An 18,556-nucleotide genomic window follows, 5' to 3' on the forward strand; every position below is an offset into this window, starting at 1 on the left:
GGGACATGTTGTTTTTTTAGAACCATGGCATCATAAAAGTCATATGTTAAGATTTAAGGGGTGTTTTGAGATATAATTCACATACCATAAAATACATCCTTGTAAAGAATATGAGTCAGTGGGTTTTACTATATTAAAAAAATTATGCCGCTGTCACGTATCATTACTATCAAATTCTACAATATTTTCATCACTCTGTCACCTTCCCCCCAAAAAACCCAGTACCCATTAGGAGCCAGTTTTCATTCATTCCTCCCCTGGGCCTTGGTGACCAGTAATCAACTTTCAGTCTCTATGGGTTTTCCTATTTTGAACGACTTTATATATATGAAATTATACAAAATTTGGCCTTTTATGTCTGGTTTCTTTCACTTAATGTTTTTAAGGTGCATCTGTGTTGTAGCATGGGTCTGTACTTTATTCCTTTTTATGACTAATATTCTATTGTACTGATATACCATATTTCCTTTAGCTATCAATGATGGACTTTTGGGTTACTTCTACTTTTAGCCTCATAAATAATGCTTCTTTGGATATTCACTTCAAACTTTTAAATTGTGATAAAATATATGTAACATAAAGTTTGCCATTCAAACCATATTTAAGTATACTATTCTGTGGCATTAAGTACATTCACATTGCTGTGCAACCATCACTGCCACCCATCTCCAGAACTTCTTCATCTTCCTAAACAGAAATTCTATGCTCATTAAACAATAAATTCCTATTTGCTCCTCCTCCTAGGCCCTGGCAATCATTATTCTACTGTATGCCTCTATGAATTTGACAATTCTAAGTACCTCATGCAAGTGGAATCATATAATATTTTTCCTTGTGTGATTGGCTTATTCCGCTTAGCATAAAGTATACAAGATCCATCCATTTTCTCGCATGTGTGAGAATTTTCTCCCTCTTTAATAGTCCATTGTATGTCTATACCACATTCTGTTTATCCACTAATCCATCTGTAAGCATTTGGGTTGCTTCTACCTTTAGGTTATCGTGAATAATGCTGCAACAAACATGGATATATAATGTTTATAAGTTGTTGTGTGGGCATATGTTTTCAATTCTCTTGAGAGTGGTATCCCTAAGAGTGAAACTACTGGGTCTTATGGTAATTCCATGCTTAATCTTTTTTTTTTTTTTTTTTTTTTTTTTGAGACGGAGTCTCGCTCTGTCACCCGGGCTGGACTGCAGTGGCCGGATCTCAGCTCACTGCAAGCTCCGCCTCCTGGGTTCACGCCATTCTCCGGCCTCAGCCTCCCGAGTAGCTGGGACTACAGGCGCCCGCCACCTCGCCCGGCTAGTTTTTTGTATTTCTTAATAGAGACGGGGTTTCACCGTGTTAGCCAGGATGGTCTCGATCTCCTGACCTCGTGATCCGCCCGTCTTGGCCTCCCAAAGTGCTGGGATTACAGGCTTGAGCCACCGCGCCCGGCCCATGCTTAATCTTTTGATGAACGGCCAAGCTGTTTTGCAAAGTGGCTGCACCTTTTTACATTTTACTAGCAATGTGTCAGGGTTCCAATTTTTCCACATCCTCACTAACATCTGTTATTATATGTTTTAAAAATTATATCCATCCCAGTGAGTGTGAAGTGGTAGAAGATTTAGGTGTTATAAATAATCATATGCAAGATATTGGCTTATTGCAGTACTCAAGTATAAGTGATAGTTGGAATAAGAGGGTGGCAGAATAAATAAAATAAAATGATCAAACAGAAATATTACTGATAAAGAAATGAATGACATTTAGTAACATTTTTGATGTAGGGAGAAAAAAGAATGATTCAATTATAGTGATAAAGCTTTTGAGGTTGGTTGTCTGGAAGAATGATGGTATTAATCAGATAAATAGATAATTCTAGAAAGGAATCTGAAATGACAAAATAAATTCTTGACATGATGCATTTGAAAAACCTTAGTATTCCAAAGAAATATTCATCAGGCAGGTGAAGTACAGGAGGTCAGGGTTGGAGTCAATAGGTATTTTCTTTTTCTTTTGAAAGAAATGATCAAAGAAACATTATTAAGATTAGAAGAGGGTTATTGCCTGTATATGATTAGACTCTTAAATCTGAGTTCAGCAACTGATAAACCAAACACTGAGGAAGGCAGAGGAGTTTTTACCTTCTGTTTTCTGTTTAAAATAGTAAAACAAAACTTCAAAAGTAAAAAGTATATCTTTATTCAGCTTTATAGTACTTGTTTTTATCAGAATTTGAGTTGGTATCACATTTTTAACTATACTAAGGTGGTGCTTGTGGTTCTGGGAATGATGTGAGCAGTTCTAGGGGGATTTCCTTCTCTGAGCTGGCACAAGATTGGGAGTCCTAGAGGACATGAGTGTCACTATCAGCAGTTATCTGGCTGGCTGGGAATCAAGCTGGCAAACTATCAAGGAGAAACCATGAATTCTAGTTTTATTTGCCCAAAACAGTCCCCTTTAGTAAAAAGAGGTGATCCCCAACAAATAGAATAGTCTCTTGCTAGAATATAGTTCCTCAGTAGCCAATAATTCTGGCTTTGTTCAGCTTTGAAAAGTCTCCAATATGATAATATTCAGGAATAAATACAGTGATGACTCACAGGCTTATACACGTTTTGAAAGAGAAGCTTAATGAGGCTATTTTGGATCATGAAGCTGAGCCGTGGTGGCTCATGCCTGCAATCCCAGCACTTTGGGAGGCCAAGGTGGGTGGATCACTTGAGGTCAGGAGTTCGAGACATGCATAGCCAACATGATGAAACCTCGTCTCTTCTAAAAATATAAAAATTAACCAGGCATGGTGGTGCAAGCCTGTAGTCCCAGCTACTTGGGAGGCTGAGGCAGGAGAATCACTTGAACCCAGGAGGCAGAGGTTGCAGTGAGCTGAGAGCTGAGATCGTACCACTGCACTCCAGTCTGGGCGACAGAGTGAGACTCCACTTCACAAAAAAAAAAAAAAAAAAAAAAAAAAAAAAATTCTCAAAGAAAATGCAAAATACACTCAGCTTATACATTGAGTTTTCCTTCCGCCATGATATATTGAAAGTTATAAAAAAAGCACTTGGAAGATAAAACAGAACAAACATATGAAGGGTAACTGCTGAAGACAGAGGTTAAGAAAAGGGCCATGAAGAGGGTTAAAAAAAAAAAAAAACTAAGCCAATGAGCACATTTAAATGTTCTCATTTCCACACACATATCTACTGTTTTGTTTTTTTAGTTTGTTTTCCTGAGACAGGGTCTTGCTCTGTCACCCAGGCTCAAGTGCAGTGGCACAATCATGGCTCACTGCAGCCTTGACCTCCCAGATTGAAGCTATCCTTCCATCTCAGTCTCCCAAGTGGCTAGGACTACAGGCATGTACCACCACACCAGCACATTTTTTGTGTACTTTTTGTAGAGATGAGGTCTCACTATGTTGCCCAGGCAGGTCTCGAACTCCTGAGCTCAAGTGATCCACCTGCGTTGGCCTTCCAAAGTGCTGGGATTACAGGCGTGAGCAACCATGCCCAGGCATAGCTACATTTTTAATTGAATAAAATATACTTCGCCATCAAAGTTGTAATCATTTTGAGCATAATATCATTCTTAAATATATTTTCCTTTGTTCCCTAAATTGAAGCCTATTCTATTTTATCTTTATAAACTATTCACTGTTTTATTTTTATTTATTTTTTATTTATTTATTTATTTATTTTTTTGAGACAGAGTCTCGCTCTGTCCCCCTGGCTGGAGTGCAGTGGTATGATCTTGGCTCTTTGCAAGCTCCGCCTCCCTGTTCATGCCATTCTCCTGCCTCAGCCTCCTGCGTAGCTGGGACTACAGGTGCCCGCCACCATGCCCAACTAAGTTTTGTATTTTTAGTAGAGATGGGATTTCACCGTGTTAGCCAGGATGGTCTCGATCTCCTGACCTCATGATCCGCCCGCCTCGGCCTCCCAAAGTGTTGGGATTACAGGCGTGAGCCACCGCGCCCAGCCTCACTGTGTTTTGGAAAGGTATTATATACTTTATCTGAAATATTTTCCAAATAGATTTAGAAAAAACAAGACAATAGCTAAAATTTATTGAATGCATTCTAAGTCATTTAATTTTCAAAATACTATCAATTGTTTACCTTAGCACACCTTTGCAGGTGGCAGGGCCTCCAGAGCCTGTGCTCTTATTCAACACGCTTCATGCCCTCCACAAGCTTGTAGGAGATTCAATGAAACATTTCATTCTGGTGAAAGGTAAGTAATTTTATATTTCAAAGCCTAGAAACAGACAAGTTTTCTTTCTGAAAGATGAAAAATGGAAAAAAAAAAAAAAAAAAAAAAAAAACCAACCTCTTCTCTAAAAACCACTCTACCTATAAACATGAATATATCATTACAAGCTAGGCACCTTACATAGGAATCCTCCATTTGGGTTTTATATGCATTTTCCTTTCAAGAGATAGATCCACCACTGATCAAACATCATCAAACGCTTCCGTTAAAAACAAGGGACTTTGTTTATCATGCTGGATTTAGTCCTTCCCTTCCCTTTGTGATATTAGTACACCTTCATGGCATGTTTCTTCAAAGCCCCAGTAATAGATGTTTCCTTCCTGTTGAAATGCTGCCTTGGCTGCTTCTCTGCTTGATGTGATTCTCCTCCAGGTTTAAATGGGGTCAGACTGGAGTTCACTAAACAGCACGTTACTCACTTCAGCAGGATATGCCCACAAAGTAGTTCTCTTATTCTTATACACATGTGTACACACATACATACACACACACACACACACACACACACACACCTCTCTCTGCAAGTAAATGATCCCAACTGTGCAGTGCCTAAAGGGAAGTGCTATTTCAGAATGTCAGCTACTTGGCAGTGATGGCTATTCTCCTGTTAACATTTTAAAAAACCACTACGGTAGTCAAAGTTTTAAGAAGAAAATTAAAGACCTTAAATGTATTCACTTCCTGCTCCTCCTAACATAGGCAAAGTGGTGGCTCCCAGTGAAGATCTCAGAAAGTGTTTGCAGAACAAATTCCATGAAGATAAAAACAAGTATACACCATATGAGATTGTTTCTAATCAACAGTCTTTATATAACTACAATTGCCAAACAAGGCTGAAATATCAACCACCAGTTATAAACTACTTAACATAGTATTTCCATTACACAAAATTATTATTTAAGAACCAAATACTGGAACATGAGAGGTACAGGTATAAAGTCACAAGGCGTTGTGTATAGATTATCAGATCAATTTATATAGTTTCCAAAAATAAAAGAAGTTATGAGGGAATATTTTTTAAAATAATAGTTATTTTTAAAAACCAAGATGGAAAACACATCAGAAGAAAATATCGTACAAACATCACACACAAAAAGCAAAAGAAATTCCGCATCTGAAACACAAACTTTTACATGACATTCTGACACTTGCTAATACTTGACCTCACTGGTCAGAGACTGGGCCAATGAAGGGTGTGCTCAAAATCTTAACTTTGAAAGGCTTCTTAAGGGTATGGTTTATTTTTCATTCACTAAAATAGAAAATATAATTCTCTACAATACACTTACCATTCCTAACATTCAGGCATTTTAGAGATCCCCACTAGAAATTTCAAGTACTATAAGAGAAGAAAGGAGTGAAAGGGGAAGAAAGGGGCAAAGAAAGGTAACTTGCATTGATTTGAATGCTTTATTAGTCATTTTCTTTTTCTTCACACAAAGAACTTCAAGTATTTGTAATTGTATTTGTGTGGCTGATTGCAGGACAATGAATTATATTGGGAGCTAGGTTTTTAGCTGAATCTCAGAATGTCTCTCCTGTAACTTCCATAAACCCATAGGCAAACTAAGGGGGTAGGCTGTAGAAGAGTTAACAAAGTATAAACTAATCTCAGGTTCTAATTCTGACTCTAATCCTCCATAACTTCATGATCTTGAGCTGATCACTTAAGGAAACCGAGGACTAGAGAGCCTGTAAGATGTTAAATTGTATTATTTCTGTTCCAACCCAGCTTTAAGGTTTCATCATTCCATGATTTAGATACTATCGAATTTGAGATAAAAATATATATATAGGAAAAAGAGTTATTGAACAAATGAATAGGTATAAAAACACAAGCAAAATTATATTAATGGAATTATTCTAATTTAAGTCTACTTGTGTGATATTAAGTTTATAAAAGGATATCCTTTACATTGTAATATATAACTATAACTGATAGCCACAATGCTTATTATTGATTCCAAAGGAATTTTTACAATATATATTCTATTCCTTATATTTAGTAATTTCATATTACAAAATGATGTAATGGTTTCTTGGGGGTAATGAGTCCACTACCATGGTTCTCTTAGATTGAACTGCTAATTGCATCCATTTAAAACAGACATAGATTGAGGATCAATAAACTGGTAGACTTTAAGTGCATTTTAAAAACTGCTTCCAATCTATAACATTAACCCAGATATTTTTAAAAGGATTTCATTTTTCCTATTTTTGGGTGATAAGTATTAGGTACACATGAACCCTACCTTATAGTTTCTTAAAAATGGATGGAAAGAATGAATTTTTAAATCACTTATGTTATAAATTATTTATAGCCCAAATAATATCATTATCTAAGGATGCTTTAAGTCACATGACCTACATGAGCTAAGGTTTAAAGACATTACATTAATATCATCAATATAAATATCAAAGGATCAATTATAAAAATTCTAACGCTTAATGGGATGGCCAACTACAAAATAAAATTTTACACTATAGTATAAAATTGCTGACATTTGATCAGCCACTATTTAAAAAAAAATTCCTTCATTAACAATATTCTCTAATTTTCATCTAAAAATTGAAACAAGGAAATTTTTATCTAATTTTACTTCTAATAGAAAGGCAAATAAAAATACTTTTTAAAATATTTCAAAACATACAGGAAAACTCTGCAGTTATATTTACCTGGTTTGTTAAAAACAAACTATGCATTCTGCAAAATTGCAAGTGTCTACTTTTATCATAGGTATTCTTAAAAGCAGTTTAGTAAACATCAAGTTATGACAAATAGATGTCTCTCTTGCCACACAGGAGTGATAATCAAAATATTTAACAGCTCATATGTCAAGGCATGGGACATAGTGCTGGAGGAGGATCCTAGAGGAACCTACATGCCATTTATTATTCTAGCTGCAGGATTGTGGGTAGACCCAGGGAGTAATGGGGAAGGAGCTATAGTGGCTTAGGGTAGCAGAATTACTAGCTACCTTGGAAATCTTTCAGTAACCATCAGCATAGCCACACTCATGTGCACCTGCTGCCTATCAGCTCCAGTTGTTTGCATGATTCTTAAATAAGGGATAAAAAAAAGTATTAAGCAACTGTTACAAGTCTTTGCAAATCTACCATTTGTCACTGGAAAAAAAATGTAACTATTAACTTTGGCTGTAGTAGAGAACAAATGATGGGGAAAATTTGATAAAAGAAATTAAAATTTAAAGATGCAATATTTAAAAATGTTTTTGAATTACACATAAAATTACATAAAATATTTTCATAATATTAAAATTATATAAAAATGAAGGTATGAGGTTGAACTTTCAAGTAATAACCAAGATAACATAATTTAAATACACTTCTCCCTAAATAAAGTAGTATAAAAAGCTATAAATTCAATCATACTTAAGGTTGGAGGGTGATATAAATGAATCAGAAATTCAAATGAGTATTTTTACAACAAATCGTGACATATTTTTCATCAAAGTAACTGTCATTATCATATTAAACTGGATTTTCACATCTTCAGTTTCCTAGAAGGGGGTAGGTACACTATTGCTACTTACAAGTTGACTGCTTATGAATAAGCATATCATAATGCTCAAGAAACAGCAGCATAAGTAAAAAATATTTAGGGCAATGTTGCAGATGTGAGATTGTAGAGAATTACACACTAATAAAAAGTTTTAAACCATTTTTTTATTTGCTAGATTTTCTAAGTGAAATATCTGAATCTAAAGAAAGCAGGAATTTGTTGTTGTTGATTGTCCTGTGTTAAAAGGGATTAAAGTCGCTTAGCAACCTCTGTGTTGTAGAAACCAAGATAAAAGAAGAGTTGGTTGTCTATCACCAGCTCTTCTAAGATGGAAGAGTGCAAGTAAATAGAAAAGCACTATTTCTGCAATGGTGCTTTGACATACATTCGTCATCACATGACAAAATAAAAATCATCAAGAAATTCCCAGGAGAAGGAAAATCCTCCAAAAGCATATTGTGACTAAATGGAGAATTTACAAACCACTACCATACAGACACACACAAAGACAAACACACACAATAATAAAAGACATGGCCAAGAAGCATACAGATCGTAGCTTAGAAAGGGAGACTGCATAGTAGAAACTTTGTTAAAGGCTTTAAAATATTCGAGATAGAAATATAAATGAGCATAAGAGTGATGATTTATAGAATCAGAGACTATTTTTCAACTTGGTTTTATAGAGGCAAACAAGGAATAAAGATTAAACTAGGACAGTACATAATTAGGGAAGGCAACTTCACATGGAGGGATAAATTTGAGGATCTGAGTTAAAAGAATGAGAAAAGGGCCAGGCACAGTGGCTCACACCTGTAATCCCAACACTTTGGGAGCCTGCAGTGGGTGGATCACCTGAGGTCAGGAGTTCGAGACCAGTCTGGCCAACATTGTGAAACCCTGTGTCTACTAAAAACACAAAATGAGCCAGGTGTGGTGGCACGTGCCTGTGATTCCAGCTATTCAGGAGGCTGAGGCAGGAGAATCGCTTAAACCCGGGAGGTGGAGGTTGCAGTGAGCCAAGATCGTGCCTCTGCAACCCAGCCTGGGCAACAGAGTGAGACTGCCTCCAAGAAAAAAAAAAAAAAAAAAAGATAAAAGGGCAATATCAATTAGAATGTGAAATACTGTTTGTGACCATGGAGATCATGGAGAATATTTACATTTCAGAAAGATTTTTAAGTGTCATAAGATTCTAAATGCAGTAAATAAGCTCTGAAATAAACATAATTTTGCTTCCTAGTAAAACAAAAAAAGATAAAATTTAAAAGAACTCAATAATTGTAAAACACATTTGTATATATTTCATATATCTACAACAGCAGAGAAGCACAGGCATGTAAGAATTTGTATTTTCCTCCATGTATTAATGATTAAGATTTTGGAATATGAGAAAGTATTTTTAGACCAGGAATGAATCAAATCACCATTTTAATGTTATCACTGAGCAAAGTAGAATTTGGCAAAAAGAAGCCACTGACTCTGTGTTTAAAGAAGCTTGTCTGAAAAGTCCTTCATGCCAAGTTGACTCAGGTTCATAGGCCATGAGAAATCAATACCGAAAGTCTTGTCATTGATTTTGGATGAGAAACTAAGTGAAGCCTGGAGCATCTAATTCCTTACACTTGGAGATGTGAAAGTGTCATTTCTATGATAGGTTAACAGCCAGCTGACCAGAAAGGCATAACTACTGCAACCTCCAAGAAAAAACCAGTGAAAGCAGGGAGACAGACAAATGAACAACCCTTAGCAGACACATTTTATTTCAGCCCAGTAGCCATTAAAAACCAGATACTCTGCATGCTAGAAAAACTTTCCTCTTGGGCAAGACAAGTAATACTGAAGAACCCAATAGTGGGATAAACTTAATCATGCCTCACTAGGAATGCAGCTGCTTTAGAGGATCTCACTGTAGATAGTCTTCCAGTGGGATGTCAATCTTCCCTCAAACATGTGCCACTGAAATGACTTAATACTCTAGGTTTATGCCAGGTCAGGGTACACAGGTCACCTAGAGCTATGAATGAAGTCATGCATTATCAAAAAGCATGTCAGAGGTGACACAAATCATCTAAGTGTAACAGCTGACTACAAATTACTTTCTATTATAAGCGCTCATTTCCCAAATGAAGAGGATATTTTTCATTTTTTGAGGATGGTGAAAAAAATCCTCACATAAAATTAAACAAGATTTTTTATCTTGAATACTTTGAGAAAAAGGATGGAGTCTGTCTGTAGGTACACGAATTTGCCTTGTAGCCTTTGCAGTATCACTGGCATTGAATGAAGGCAACTGAATGATGCCCATGGACTCTAAGGGATATCCCGATCGCCTCCCCTACTTCTTTTAATGAAAGATTTGTGTTGATTCTTCATTGCAAACAAGGTTGTGGGTCAATTAAGAAGGAGACGAAGTTATTTTTCCTAACTCCAAATTGGAAAATGGAGGTCAAAAAGACAACTCAAAATGAAACACTATAGCACCCGATAAAAGAAAAGACATACTTTTATCACTGATATGGTTAGGCTTTATGTCCCCACCCAAATCTCATCTTGAATTATAATCCCCATAATCTCCATAATCCCCATGTGTCAAGGGAGAGACCAGGTGGAAGTAATTGGATCCTGGGGGCGGTTTCCCCCATGCTGTTCTCATCATAGTGAGTTCTCATGAAATCTGATGGTTTTATAAGTGTTTGGTAGTTGCTTCTGTGTTCATTTCTCCTTCCTGCCACCTTGTGAAGTCGACTTCTGCCATGACTGTAAGTTTCCTGAGACCTCCCCAGCCATGCTAAACTGTGAGTCAATTAAACCTCTTTCCTTTATAAATTACTCAATCTCAGGCAGTACTTTATAGCAGTGTGAAAATGAACTGATACATTCAACTAGTTTTTTTTATTAACATTTTTTCAGATTGCCTACATTTTTTAACATTAATAAACTTTATAGTCAAATTGATTCACAGTAAAACAGTAGAAAGTTCCCATATACCCCTGTCCCCACAGACCCACAACCTTCCCCACTATCAACCTCCCATACCAGAGTGGTATATTTGTTACAACTGATAAACCTACATTGACGCATTTTGATACCCAAAGCCCATAGTTTACATTAGGGTTCACTATTGGTGGTTACATTCTAGGTTTCTGGACAAATGTACAATGACATGAATCTACCACTGTATTATTATATAGATCCATTTCACTGCTCTAAAAATTTGCCTATACATTCCTCCCTCCTCCTAAATCCTGGAAAACATTGCTCTTTTTACTGTCTCCATAATTTTGACTTTTCCAGAATGTCATGTGGTTGGAATCATACAGTATTTAGCCTTTTCGGATTAGTATCTTTCACTTTATAATATGCATTTAAGTTTCATCCATGTCTTTTTATGACTTGATAGCTCATTTCTTAGTGCTGAATAATACTCTTTCATCTGGAAGTACCATAGTTTATTTATCTACTCACATATTAAAAGATATCTTGATAGCATCCAAGTTTTGGCAATTATGTAATGCTGTTAACAATGTATGCAGGTTTTTATGTGGATATAAGTTTTGTTTTTGCTTTTTTTTTTTTTTTTTTTTTTTTTTTGAGATGGCGTTCTGCTCTGTCACTCAGGCTGGAGTGCAGTGGCACGATCTCAGCTCACTGCAGCCTCCCCCTCCTGGGTTCAAGTGATTCTCCTGTCTCAGTCTCCCTAGTAGCTGAGATTACAGGCACACACTGCCATGCCCAGCTAATTTTTTGTATTTTTAGTAGAGATGGGGTTTCACCATGACGGCCAGGCTGGTCTTGTAACTCCTGATCTCAAATGATCCACCTGCCTCGGCCTCCCAAAGTGCTGCAATTACAGGCATGAGCTACCATGCCTGGCCAGGACATAAGTTTTCAAGTCCATACCATGGAGTGTTATTGCTGAACCATACGGTAACAGTATGTTTGTTTTGTAAGAAACTGCCAAATTGTCTTCCAAAGTGACTACACCGTTTTGAATTCTTACTAGCAATGAATGAAGGTTCCTGTTGCTCCACATTCTCACCAGCACTTGGTTTCATCAGTGTTCTGACTTTGGCCATTCTAACAGGTATATGGCGGTATCTCATTGTTGTTTTAATTTCCAATACCCTAATGACGTTTGATGTTTAACATCTTTTCATATGCTTACTTGACACTTGTGTATCTTCTTCGGTGAGGTGTCTGTTCAGGTTTTTTGCTCATTTTTAAAGTTGGGTTGTTCATTTTCAAATTGTTGAGTTGCAAGAGTTGTTTGCACACTGTGGACAATAGTCCTTTATGAGAAGTATCTTTTGCAAATAATTTTTCCATCTGTAGCTTGTCTTCTCATTCTCTTAATACTGTCTTTCACAGAGCAGAAGTGGTTTGTCTTCTCATTATCTTAATATTGTCTTTCAAAGAGCAGAAGTTTTAAATTTTAGTTAAGTCCAGCTTATCAATCATTTCCTTCATGTATCGTGCCTTTGGAGCTGTATCTAAAAAATGTCACTGCCATACCAAAGTCATCTAGGTTTTTTCCTATGTTATCTTCTGGGAGTTTTACAGTTCTGCATTTTACATTAGGTCTATGATTCAAGTTAATTTTTGCAAAGGGTATAAGATCTGTGTTTATACTCATTTTGGATTTAAAAAAATTTTGTTGTTGTATGTGAATGAGTAGTTTTTCTAGCATTATTTGTTGAAAGCCCATCTTTGCTCCATTGTATTGCCTTTCCTCCTTTGTCAAAGATCATTTGATTATATTTATATGGTTTTCTTTGGGTTCTTTATTCTATTCCATTGGTCTATTTGAATATTCTTTCACCAGTACCCACTACATTGATTATCTGAGCTTTCTAGTAAGCTTTCAAATCAGGTAGTGTCAGTCCTCTGACTTTGTTGTTCTCCTTAAACACTGAGTTGGCTATTCCGCTCTTTTGCCTCTCCATATAAACTTTAGAATCCTTTTGTTGATATCCATAAAACATCATGCTGTGTTTTTTAATGGCATTGCACTAAATCTATAGATCAAGTTGGGAAGAATTGACATCTTGACAATGTTGAGCCTTCCTATCCATGAACACGTAACATCTCTTCATTCTTTAGTTCACTGGTATCTTTCATTAGACTTTTGTAGTTTTCTTCATATAGATCATGTATATATTTTGTTAGATTTATACAAAAGTATTTCATTACTTGGGGTGCTAATGTAAATGGTAATGTGTTTTTAATCCAAATTACACTTGTTTATTGCTGGTATATAGGAAAGTGGTTGGCTTTCTTTATATTAAATTTGTATTCTGTAACCTTACAATAATCACTTACTAATTCCAGCTTTTTTTTTTTTTTCCTAATCCTTCGGATGTTCTATATAAACAACTGACATCTGTGAACAAAGACAGTTTGATTTCTTCCTCCTGAATCTGTATGTTTTTCCTTTTCTTTCCCTTGTCTTATTGCACTAGGTAGCACTTCCAGTAGGAAATAAAGTGGTAAGAGGAGACACCTTTATCTTGTTTTCGATCTTAGCAGGAAAGCTTTGAGTTTCTAAAAATTAAGTATGATGTAAGCTATAGGTTATTGTGTATTTTCTTTATGAAGATGGGAAATACTACCATATCCCTAATTTTATTTTCCTTACATGGATCTGAGTTTCTAACCTATATCATTTTCTCTCTCTCTAAAGAACTTTAAACATTTTTTTCAAGGGTGTCCAAATTCAATTTGTTGAATTTCAACAAATTCCTGAAATTTTGTTTCTTTAAGACAGTCTTTATTTCTTAACTTCTGATGGATAATTTTGCAAGGTTCAGAATTGTAAACAGCTGGATTTTTCTTTCAACATCTTCAAAGTCTCACTCTACTCTCTTATTTGCATGGTTTATGAGGATATGTAAGATAAAATTCTTATCTTTGCTCCTCTATAGGTGTTTTTTCCTTCTGGATTCTTTCAATTTTTTTTTTTTTAAATCTTTGATTTTCTGAAGTTTGAATATAATATGCCCATGTGTAGTTTTGGGGCATTTATCCTGCCTGGTGTTCTCTGAGCTTTCTGGAGAAGTAGTTTGGTGTCTGACATTAACTGGGGGAGATTTTCACACACTATTGCTTCAAATATTGCGTCTAATCCTTTCTTTTTCTAGTATGCCCATTACATGTACATTACACCTTTTGTAGTTCCCTTGCAATTCTTGAATATTCTGGGTTTTTTTTTTTCCCCAGTCTCTTTTCTCTTTGCATTTTAGTTTTGAAGTTCCTATTATCATATCCTTAACTTCAAAGACTTTTTCTTTGGCTATGTTCAATCTACTTATGAGCCTATCAAAGGCATTTTTAATCATTTCTGTACACTATGCTTGATACTTGGCATTTCTCTTTGGTTCTTTCCTAAAATTTCCATCTCCATATTTACATTATTCATCTGTTCTTGTATGTCATTTTTTTTAAATCCCTCAGCATACTAACCATAGTTTTTTAAAAAGTTTCTGGTCTGATAATTCCAATGTCACTGCCATATTTGATTCTGCTTCTGATGCTTATTCAGTGTCTTCAAACTGCATTTCCTGCCTCTTAGCATGCCTTATAATTTTTTGGTTGAATGACAGACATGATATACTCAGTAAAAGAAACTGCTGTAAATAGGCTTTTAGTAATATGATAGCAAAATGTGTGGGAAAGGGAAGCATTCTTTGGCCTTATGATTTGGTCTCACTCTGTGGTGAAACTACCCATGGACTATGAACTTCACCAGTGTTCTCAGTTCCCCTAGGCTCCCTAACATGGACAGGATGGTTTGAGTTGTCTACACTTACATATTTTCCTTCTCTATGTGGAAAGCTAAAAGGGGGCCGAACTTAGGTATTTCCCTTCCCTTTGGGAGGTTAGGCTCTTATAAAATCCCAAAAGTTTAGGCCCTGATAAAATAGTTTCACTTGAGGGCAGGCTTGAGTCCAACAAAATGCTCTGACATATTTCAAGATGGTTCCTTTTCTTCTCCCCTTAGGGAATTTTCTCCAGTATTCACTGTGAACACTCCTAGAGGTTAAACTCACAAAAATACAGGTCCTTCCATAACTGAGTCCTCCTGGAGTTTTTAACCCTCCGACTTGCCCACACTGAACAACTGCCCACACTGAGCAATTTTTCAGTTACGGTTCAAGTTTTCCTACCTGGCACTCGTTCCCACAAAAATTTTCCTTGTAGGTTTTTGCCCCAGTAAGTTGTGATTCTTTATATCTACCTGTCTGCTTCTCTAATATCTGATGCAGTTGTTTGCCCTATAATCTCATTTTTCTGACAGATCTAAGAAGAGTCGTTAATTTTCCAATTTATTCAGTTTTTTACTTGTTGTTAGGATGGAGTGATGGCTTCTAAGCTCCTTACATGCCAGGTTGAAACCCAAAGTCTCAGTATTTTTTTTTAAGTTTTTTGTTTTGTTTTGTTTCGTTTTTTACTTTTTAACCATACGTCATCCCAGAAAAATATTGATCTCCTATTCCAAATACATTTTAGGAAATAATAGTGGCAAGAAAATCTGTAAGCATAGTTTAGTTCTCGAAAAGGGTTGTTTTGCAATGTACAAATACATTTCTTTAGAAGAACACAGTGATAAAATATCTTTTAAGATCTATCAAATAAGGGGTAGGCTTATCAAATTCATACATGTATTTGCTCTTTTCTAACTCCCTCTGATACCCCTAAAATTTTATTTATATATGAACAGTATAGCTATAGAACAAATTGAGGCTTTGGGTAGAAATATAATTAGCATACTAAGTTCATGTTTATAATTGTTTTGTTAATATATATGTTGATAGGGACTGCTATGGTTCTTTGAAGTCATTGCTACCTACTCTTTTAAGAAATATATACAACATTTTTGCATGCATATATTTCCTCACATATATCTACCTAAGTTAATATTTTATTAAATTGAAGTCTTCAAGAAGTCTCAAGATTTTTCTCAACCAATATTAATCTCCATTAGATTATAATCTTGTTTATATGTCACTTTTTTAACAGGAATCCTAAGAATATGAGCCTAATTTTATAAATGTTGTAATTTACCATGTAATAAATATTTGAATAAATGCGTTCTTGGTCTGCATTTGCTAAGTAGTAGAGAAAACAAATCAGCAAATCCTCATGTCATCACCTTTGCATTCTTGTAGCAAATTATGTCATTTTCAAAACTAGAATTTCTTTATTTCCTTTACTGACTAAAATGACTCATTCTTATTTGCAGATTTTTAGTAAGATTGAGTCTTTTTTGTTTGTTTGAGACAGAGTCTCCCTCTTTTGCCCAGGCTGGAGTGCAGTGGTGCAATCTCAGCTCACTGCAACCTCCGCCTCCTGGGTTCAAGCCATTTTCCTGCCTCAGCCTCCCAAGTAGCTGGGAATACAGGTGCGCACCACCATGCCCAGCTAATTTTTTTTTTTTTTTTTTTTTTTTTTTTTTTTTGTATTTTCAGTAGAGACAGCGTTTCACCATACTGATTAGGCTGGTCTCAAACTCCTGAGCTCGTGATCTGCCCACCTTGGCCTCGCAAAGTGCTGCGATTACAGGCGTGAGCCACCACGCCTAACCAAGATTGAGTTTTTCTTAAAAGATTAGTCTAGGAACTTATTTTGGTAACTGGCACACAGCGGATGGAAATTTTATGCACATTTTCCTCTTAGAAACTAAGGACAGGTAAATTTTTTATCCTTTGTGTTGGCATGCAGGAATAAATTTCCTCTTAAGAAGAAAATTTATATTGTTGAGAGGTCTGAGAAGCAGATACTTTTTCGTATGTTCTATTCTCTAAAGGGATATTTAAAATTTGGTTTATAAAAATAAAACTAATTTGCTTTCTGCTCTGAAAAATAGTATCATTGTATAATAAGAGAGTAGCAGCACAGCCAACTTGGAAAATGCTGTTAACTGCCCATATCAATTTTATTACCAAAAGTATGTCATCTACTAGAATACTTATGATGAATACTCTTTCCTCACCGAAATATTTTTTTAAAGTTGCATAAAGAGTTTATCAGTTAATCAGTTTCAAGTCTTAAGACCATTAGTATTCTCATTATATGACAAAATTACATATACTTTCTGTATTACATTACATGTACATTACAATACTTTCTGTATTACAGAAAGTATACAAACAATCTGCAAGAGAAACCTTGAATTCAACTTTCATAGTTCTGAAATGTTTCTCATAAACATACAGGCATTTGAATGGAACACTGTTCTTTTTCATTGAAAAAAAAAAACAAGGTCACTTACAAAATGCAACGTAACAAATACTGTTGACCTTAAACAATACAGGTTTGAACTGCATGGGCTGCTTATATGTGAATTTTCTTCCACTTCTGCCACCCCTAGAACAGCAAGACCAACCCATCCTTTTCCTCCTCTTCCTCAGCATACTCAAGATGAAAACAACAAAGAATGAAGACCTTTATGATTATCTACTTCCACTTAATAAATAGTAAATATATTTTCGTTACCTTATGATTTTCTTAATAACAGTTTCTTTTCTCTAGCTCAGTTTATTGTAAGAATATAGTACATAATACATATCATAGAAAATACATGTTAGTCAACTGTGTGTGTTATCAGCAGGGCTTCCAGTCAAGAGCAGGCTATTAGTAGTTAAGTTTATGGGTAGTCAAAAATTACATGTGGGTTTTTGACAGTGCAGGGGGTTGGTGCTCTTAACTTCCATGTTATTCAAGGGTCAACTGTATTTATTTAAGGTCCGTGATGCATTGCAAATAGACATACACAAACACACATGCACGTACACACACACACACACACACACATCTACTTTGCTGAGCTCAAAGTTCAGTGAAATTTCACAAAATTTTATCTTGCCCAGGTCCTTTATTTTATAGATGAAGAAACAGTAGGCTTTCTGCCCAGTATCACACAAAACACCAAGTATATAATCTAAAGACAACCATGACTTTTTGCTATACCAAATATATACCAATTCTATCTTACCTGTCCGAGAAATGCATGCTATGGACATATGAAGGTGATGATAAGTCTCGGAAGATTAGGAAATAGACTTCCAGAGCAGATAAAGGCAGGCGTATGAAAATGAATAATGCAATCTGGAAGAAAGAGAATAGTCTATTTCTGTAGGTTTACCCACAGCTATTTTAAAGTTGTTGCTTCACCTTCTTCACCATCCCAGGTACTGTATTGTTCATTTGACTGTAAATGGGCAATCACTACACAGGCAGCAGGGACCAGCATCCTTTATAAAGAGGCAGTTGTAGCTCAAGAGTTGCATCTTGGTAGCACCAATACAGAATTTAAGGATTACAGAAGTAAGTTACACTGCTGGTTCGAAGAAAACTGTTTTCACCTCTAATTTTTTGTCTTATTCTAATCTTCCTGTCATTTTTTAAAGAACAAAAGATGAATGAGGAACTACTGGCTTTTGTTATCTTATTTGGTTATATGATTACATATTATTTCGATCAATAACATATATTAAAACTCATTAATCAATGCTTCTCTAATTTCAGAAAGTTCCCTATACTTGGAAACAAAATAAAGAACTACTGTAACAATTTGCACTTCATTTTCTTAGCATGGAGTAGAGCATTAATCATTATCATTTTTTCATGCCACTAAATCTTTGGAATGAGAATTCTTTAATAGTACTGGTCTACATCCACTAAATAAACATTACAGGCTTATAATGTGCCACGCACTGTGCTAGACACTGGGGATAACACTTTGAATAACACAGAAATGGAACTCCCATC

General features: G+C 35.6%; 1 protein-coding gene across 5 annotated transcripts in view; it reads right to left on the reverse strand.

Moving 5' to 3' along the window:
• Positions 1-18,556, reverse strand: part of TET2 (tet methylcytosine dioxygenase 2) — a 131,775-nt gene that overhangs the window by 88,977 nt on the left and 24,242 nt on the right. The window contains exon 2 of one of the 5 annotated variants that reach the window (XM_021938681.2): positions 17,781-17,893. The exons of 3 other annotated variants lie outside the window; for them this stretch is intronic. The gene's annotated coding sequence lies outside the window, so the exon portion shown is untranslated. Of the gene's footprint in view, positions 1-4,109; positions 6,798-17,780; positions 17,894-18,556 lie in introns of those variants that run through there. One more of the 5 variants, XM_017958916.3, reaches the window with a different exon arrangement.

The sequence above is a fragment of the Papio anubis genome, chromosome 3, assembly GCF_008728515.1.
Source record: "Papio anubis isolate 15944 chromosome 3, Panubis1.0, whole genome shotgun sequence".
NCBI classification, from domain to species: domain Eukaryota; kingdom Metazoa; phylum Chordata; class Mammalia; order Primates; family Cercopithecidae; genus Papio; species Papio anubis.